This window comes from Cebus imitator, unplaced genomic scaffold (genome assembly GCF_001604975.1).
Source record: "Cebus imitator isolate Cc_AM_T3 unplaced genomic scaffold, Cebus_imitator-1.0 Scaffold386, whole genome shotgun sequence".
NCBI lineage: Eukaryota > Metazoa > Chordata > Mammalia > Primates > Cebidae > Cebus > Cebus imitator.
The window spans coordinates 11,521-19,274 of record NW_016107701.1 but is presented as its reverse complement, the minus strand read 5'-3'; positions in this window follow the sequence as shown (position 1 = coordinate 19,274).

Sequence of the window (7,754 nt, the reverse complement as noted above, 5' to 3'; positions counted from 1 at the left end):
TTAGATAGAGTCTCACACTGTCTCCCAGGCTGGAGTGCAGTGGTGCGATCTCGGCTCACTGCAATCTCCACATCCTGGGTTCAAGCAATTCTCGTGCCTCACCCTCCTGAGTAGCTGGGACTACAGGCATGCGCCACCACACCCAGCTAATTTTTTTTGTATTTTTAGTAGAGACAGGGCTTTACCATGTTGGCCAGGATGGTCTTGATCTCCTGACCTTGTGATCTGATCACCTTGGCCTCCCAAAGTGCTGGGATTACAGGCGTGAGCCACCTCGCCCGGTCTTCCTGTCTTCTTTAGAATGTCTTTTGCACTGCAGTTTTAAAGTTATATGTAGTCAATTCTGTTTTCTTTCTCCTTTGTGGTTTGTAGCTTCCGTAAACTGCTGAGAAAAAACTCTCCTCCTTAAGACTATAAAACTATTCTAATTTTTAAAGGTCTATTAAATGCTTAATATTCTTTTATGATTTTATTTTTTGCATTTGAATCTTTACTATGTTTTGGTAAGTGAAAGTAAAAACCTAGCTTTGCTTTTTTTCCCCAAATAATCATCAAATAAATAACCAAATAGGCCCATTTATTGAATAACTGATGCTTTCCCCACTGACTTGAAATGCCAATTTTACCATATGTGAAATTCCCATATATACCTGGGCCTGTTCTGAAACACTCCATTTATGTCCATGATTGCAGATTTGTGATACATATTGGTATCTAGTAGGTTAAACATAGAAACATTTCACATATTTTTATTCTCTGAGAGCGGCACTGTTACCAATTCGATCTAGATTAACAGACAGGACACAAGTTCAGTTATCTCTTTGATAACTTATCAAAAAATTTAAATATTAGCCGGGCGCAGTGGCTCATGCCTGTAATCCTAGCACTTTGGGAGGCTGAGGCAGGCGGATCACCTGAGGTCAGGAGTTCAAGACCAGCCTGACCAATATGGTGAAACCCCGTCTTTAAAAAAAAAAAAAAAAAAGTTAAAGAGAATTTTTTTTAAAAAAAGAAAAAAATAATAAAATGTAATATTGGTATACTAGGTATTCTTTCTAGTGTTTATACAGCCATTTAATATGGAAAATTCCCGTTTTTGTTTTATTTTTTTTAAGGCAGAGTCTTGCTCTGTTGCCAGGCTGGACTGCAGCGGCGTGATCTCGGCTCACTGAAACCTCTGCCTCCCAGGTTCAAGTGATTTTCCTGCCTCAACCTCCTGTGTAGCTGGGATTACAGGTGCACGCCACCACACCCAGCTAATTTTTGTATTTTTAGAAGAGACAAGAGTTTTACCATGTTGACCAGGCTAGTCTCGAACTCCTGACCTCGTGATCTGCCCGCCTCAGCCTTCCAAAGTGCTGGGATTACAGGTGTGAGCCACGACACCCAGCCAAGAATTGCCAATTCAATCCTGACATTTTGTTTAGTTGATACAGAACAAAAAGTTATGTGTAATAGTGATTCTATATTGCCTATAAACATGTACATTTTAATAAATTTTTTCTTTTCCCTTTGTTCCAATTATGTTTCCTGAAATTTTATGTCTGTTAAATCTAATAAAATTTTTGGATTTAAAATACAAATATCTGTTTTATCACATTTTTATAATTCATTTTTATTGTATTTTTAAAAATATTGATCTGTGATTAGAAAAATTTTTTAAATGGCCCTTCAATACAGTTTGAGACCCAAACTAGTTCCAGAGAGCCAACCAATTTCAATTTCCAACTGTTTGCTGCTAGTATGTAGAAAAAGGATTCATTTTTGCATGTTGACCTTGTATCTTACTACTTTGCTAAATTCAATGCTTAGCTATAGTTCTTTTCTTAGGATTTCCTACACAGACAGTCATATCACCATCAAACAAAGACAGCTTACTTCTTCCTTTCCATCTGCATGACCTTGATTTATTTTGTTTGGCTTTTTGCACTGGCTACAACCTCCAGTGTAATGCTGAATAAACGTGGCAAGAATAGATGTCCTTGCCTTGTTTCCAATCCAGTGGTGAAAGCATTGTCTTTCATCACTAAATACAACCTTAGCTGTAGATCTTACATAGATGCCTTCTTTTCAGGTTAGAGAAATTCCTTTCTGTTCTATTTTCAGTTTTGCTGACAGTTTTTATTAGGAATGGATGCTAGTTTTTGTCAAAAGTTTTTTCTGTACCTGTTGATATGATCATGTTTGTTTTAGTCTGATAACATGGTGAACTGATATTTACATGTTAAACCAATATTGTATTACTGGGATAAACTCCAGCTGGATGTGTCAAGAGCCCCAGTAGATGCCTCAAACCACAGATTACACCAAACCCTATAAACACTATGTTTATTTCACACACACACACACACACACACACACACACACACACACCTATGATAAAAGGTTATTAGAATAGAACAAAAACAATATACTGTAATAAAAGTTGTGTGAATGTGGTCTCTTTCTAATATCTTCTAATGCTGTACTCACCCTTCTTTTTGTTATGATGTGAGATTATAAAATTTGGACCACAGTTAACCATGGGTAACTGCAACTGTGAAAAGCAAAACCAGAGATAAGAAAGTGTGCTATCGCTTCTATTTTCTGGAAGAGTTTGTATGGAACTGGTACTGTTTCTTTCTTTCTTTTTTTCATGTTTGGCAGAATTTTCCAATTAAGTCTTCTAGATGTTTTCTTTATAAAAACTGCAAATTCAATTTCTTTAATAGATATAGTGGATGTTCAGTTAGCTCCAACACATAAAGAGCCTGCAAGTCATCACTCCCGTGTTTACACAAAAAAGGTAAGGAAATAGAAAAATCAACAATTCTTTTGAACCCATCAGAAAACTGAGATCTCAGGGTAAACCAGCACTCGAAAATCTGGAGAGAGAGGAGAATCAGCAGAGTCACAGCTGAGATTTGCTTACCTGGAATGGAAGCGGCTGGAGCCATAAACTGGTAGTGACACTTAAATGCTAATGGTGACAAACTGCTGGAGTCTGACTATGGACTAGTGTAAGAGTGAGAAATACTGTCTTCATTGTAAAATACATCCAGAATGTTCTCCATAACAAAGGCCTCTCTCCAAGGAAAAAGATTTTACCAAGGCCTGATCCCAGCTGGGGAAAGGTACCTTTCCTCTCCTGCCACCTTCTAGCTTCCTTGTCTTTCCTAAGGGGGGAAAAGTTCAAAAAAAAAAAAAAAAGTGCTCCGTCTCTTAATCTCATGATCTGCCCACCTCAGCCTCCCAAAGTGCTGGGATTACAGGTGTCAGCCACCATGTCTGGCCTAATTTTTTCCTTTCTATGGAGTCATTCTTAATACAAACATGCAGTTACAGTCTACATTGTAAGAAAAAAAAGAAAAATACCTTCTCTTTTCCCCACATCCTCCTTAGGTTATCATCCCATTGCTCTACAATATCTGTGTTCTCAATGCTGTGTCTACTTCCTTATCTTCTGTTCTGTACAATCCACTCCATTCAGGTGTTCACTCTTATTTCATCTTGGAATTGTTTTTATCAAGGTCACCAGCAAGCTCCACCTCTCCATACACAACTATCAATTAACCCTCCTCTTCTTACCCATTATCCCGCAGCATTTGGCATCCTTTCCCCGCCGCCTGTCAAGCCACAACACTTCTTTGGTTTTCCTTCCTTCTTCACTGGCTTCTTCTCTCCTCTCCAACCTTTCAATTGAGTGCCCCCAGGATTCAGTCCTCAGCTATCACCTATCTATATCCATTACCCCATGCCCTTCATCCACTTTTACATTTTGTTTTGTGTTTTTTGAGATGGAGTTTCCCTCTTGTTGCCCAGTGCAATGGCGCAGTCTCAGCTCACCACAACCTCTGGTTCCTGGGTTCAAGCGATTCTCCTGCCTCAGCTTCCCGAGTAGTTGGGACTGCAGGCATGTGCCACCATGGCTGGCTAATTTTGTATTTTTAGTAGAGACAGGGTTTCCCCATGTTGGTCAGGCTGGTCTTGAACTCCTGACCTCAGATGATCTGCACGCCTCAGCCTCCCAAAGTGCTGGGATTACAGGCATGAGCCACCGCACCCAGCCCATCCACTTCTAAATTTTAAGCATCATCTTAGTAGTCAAGAGATTCTATATTATTCCATAATTTGTAGTGGCCTTAAAATAATACTTATGTGTTTTAATCTGTGCAGTTAGATTATATGTTTTCCAAGGACAAAGATCCTCACCATCTTGTTCTTTACCATCCTTTTGAAGTGTCTAAGCAGTATTCTGTGCATGGTAAGTCCCAAATAAGCACTGTAAACTCCATTGGATTTTGTACAAGCTCTTAAAAATGTATGGTTTAACAAGTAGGTAGAAGCAGGATTTACAGTGATCTACACTGAGGCAAAAAGTACCACTTAGAAATTAATTGAGCATTAAAGCTAGGATCTGCTTGGGGCTCATAATCTATTATGGTCACCTTAGAATGTACCTAATTCTGGGACCATAACCTGTCCAGTGGTTCCTTCTGTTCAGCATTTTCAAAGAGGTGAAAGTAAAATATGCACTTCTTTCCATTAGGGGTTTCTCATGTGCTGAGGCTGGTCACAGGGAAATCTCCATTCCAACTAAATGTCAAACAAGTAACAAATTAAAACCAAAATCCTGTGTTTAAGGGCCAATGAAATTATACAAGAATCTGGGCTGATATCTGCGGGAGGCCCACCTCTTCCAAAGGTTTACAGGTTAGAAGCAAAGAGCCCCTAGAACCTGAGAACATTTCATCCAATCTCATCATCAACATAGCCTGGAACAGCCTCATTTCAAGCCAGAGTGAACCAGCAACGAATGGTTTTGAGTTTCATATCATAATCCCCTATGTATCCTGTCTGACGGCGAGGGCCAAGCTCAACCCTTTAGCTGCACTGTCTCCTCCCCAAGGGAAAGAAGGACAAAAGGACTTGACAGGCTACTCAGAATCACCAGGTAAAAACTAAATGGTACTCTTCCCTTCACTGAACTCCAATCCTCAGCCACTTTTATGCAATGTTCTTTAAATTCACAATTTTACAATTAGGAGATTTTGCAAAGCAAGCTTCCAAGATCTTTGAGGATTCTCCCAGGTTGGTGTAAGATACCTGAAGGGAATGCTCTGCACCAAACTGTTCCTAAACACACAGATATGAAATAAGCCCTATGAGTTTTAAATCAGATAAAGAATTTTTCTTTGAAAAAAGACTCTGAACTAATCAGTCATAAACAACAGAATGTACATCCAAGTTTCATAAGGAGACAAAACACTGTAGTAACAGACACTAAAGGATACGCTATTCCACAGAAGAGGAAACACCAGGAATGAGTAGTACCGAACAATCTTTTTATTGTTCACTGAAAAATGCAGGTCTGCAAAGAGTCCACTGCACTGTATATTGAATGCAAGGTCTGATATTGCAAGTATATATGACATAGTATAACATATAAGATATTACACATTTTACATAGTGACAGTATCCGCCTCTTCTAAATGCTAAAATTTAATAAACTGAAATAAAAAGCCTCCTAAAGAAACAAACATTGCAATCATAAACAAAATGCACTAAGCAGAGTACTTTAAAATTGTTTTGTGTGACGTCTATCTTGTCTACCTGGAGTTAGGAATGGTGGAGCCCAGAAAAAACTCAGCTAATAGAAACAGCCAACACCCTCAAGGAACTCTTCCCGGGAAGCAGGCCGCTGATGCCTGCCACAGGCTGCCACCCTGTTTGGTGGGCCAGGCAGGCTTCAGTGCTGCCTGAGGGCCCACACTGAATGCTAAGGCCTGTCTGGGGCTGGGTTGAGGTGAGTGGGAGGAGCACCAGGAAGGAAGAAGCTTCTGTCACACTGCTTACTGTGCATCCACTCTATGGAGAGGAACACCCAGTGTTTCTGGTGTGAATCTGCCACTCTCCACAAACACTGAAATGTGATTGAGAAGAAAATGTTAACAGTGGGAACAAAAGCCATTTTCTATGCAGTGTGCAGTTATCATTGTTAATTCCTTTCAGCCATGTTTTCATTAAAACGCTCTAAAAGAGGCTGCTGCTACTGTACTGCCAGCCAGGCTGGCGGGCCACGACAGAGGTAACAAAACTTCTCCAGTTGTAACTACTAATTCAAATGAATTAAAAATAAATATAGCATATACTAGAGAGCAACACAGTCTCTTATTATCTACATGGTAATATGTTCAAGAATTGCAAAAATATTCACAATTCCCCAAGGTCAACTTTATATCTACATTTCCCTCCAAGCAGAAAATCCTGAAGGGAAGGGAATGTATAATATCAACGCCTCCTGTTCATCTCACATATAATCAGGGCTCAGAAACTCATTATAGATAACAAATGCAAAAAAAAGCATTTCAATATATACACAGCAACAGAGGAAGACTACGCCCTCCCTCCGTGCTTCCTTGGCATAAGGCAAAGCATGGTTATTTGCAACAACAGTGTCTAAGCTGACTCTGCAAAGGCTCATGTTTTAGGAGAAATCAGAATTACAAAGTTCCTTCATTCACAGGTAACAAAGGATTATTAAATAAAGACCACAGTCTCACCATCCAATAAAATTTTCTTCTCATCTGAGTTATGGGATTTTATAATATCCAGCTTTTTCAGTTAATATGAAACTATCAGCATGCAGAGAACATCCTCAAAAGCTCAAGATGAGTAAAGCTAATATTCTCAGATTTTCCACTCTACGTATCAGCAACTATTTTATCAGAATATCCATTAACAGAGTTTTAAGTCCATAATAACCAACCATGTATTTTTCTTATTCAAAGAACACCATGTTTTGATAAGAATAATCCCAGTTTGATGAGTATCTTATTCCCCTTGATGCTGCACAGTAAATGTCACTGTGCAGTCTCTCTACCCTTGACTCTTTCAGTCAAAGGAAAATCTCGTGTAAAGCTGGAGAACTGCAAACTTCAGCAGAAGCACTGGTATTAGTACTGAAGTAAACTGCAGGGGAATAACCACAGTTGCTTATCAGACTGTTTACAGCATTGCTGGAAGCCCTCCTCTTCTTTATCTCTATTAGACTGGGACATTCTAATATTTTAAACATGAGGGTTCACTGATATTGATAAAGGTCTAGTTCAAGGTTTTAGCCTCTGGAATGATGTGTGGCTAGCCCAAAACCCTGGCTATGTTTGTTTTAAACATGTTCATTCTTCTTCCCACCACAATCTGTTAAACCCACCCATCTGTCCTGCCACTGTCACACCCCCAGCCCCTCAGCATTGCTGCTCTTCTCTCTTGAATGTTATACTGCATGTATGGTATTCACTGAGACATCACTTTAATGTATAGGTCATTTGCATTTCACGCTACCAGCTCCCCAAAAGACATCAACTGGGAACAATTTCTAATAGTAAAGGCACGATTTGCTGGCATTCTCCCTTTATAAAGGAAATCAAAGCAGTTATCTGGAAGCTGAAAGAACACCTTGGGTATTCCTGTAAAGGGAATGCTGTATCTAGTACCAAAACCCAGAGACATTGACTAGATATGAAGATCATAAGGATTATGTAATAGTGTGAGATTCGGCAGTTTAAGATCTAGTTCCAACTTTACATTAAACCATTTGGATGAAAGTGTTTGTTAGTATCACATGAACAAATGAAAACCATCAACAACCCCCTTTTGGCTCATTTCCTCCTGCTTCTAATTGTACTTCCACCAGCTCCAGTGAAGCCTGTCCCAGGACACACCACTCAGCTCCGCTGCTCAGAGATAAAAGAATGCATTTCACCTCAACTAGC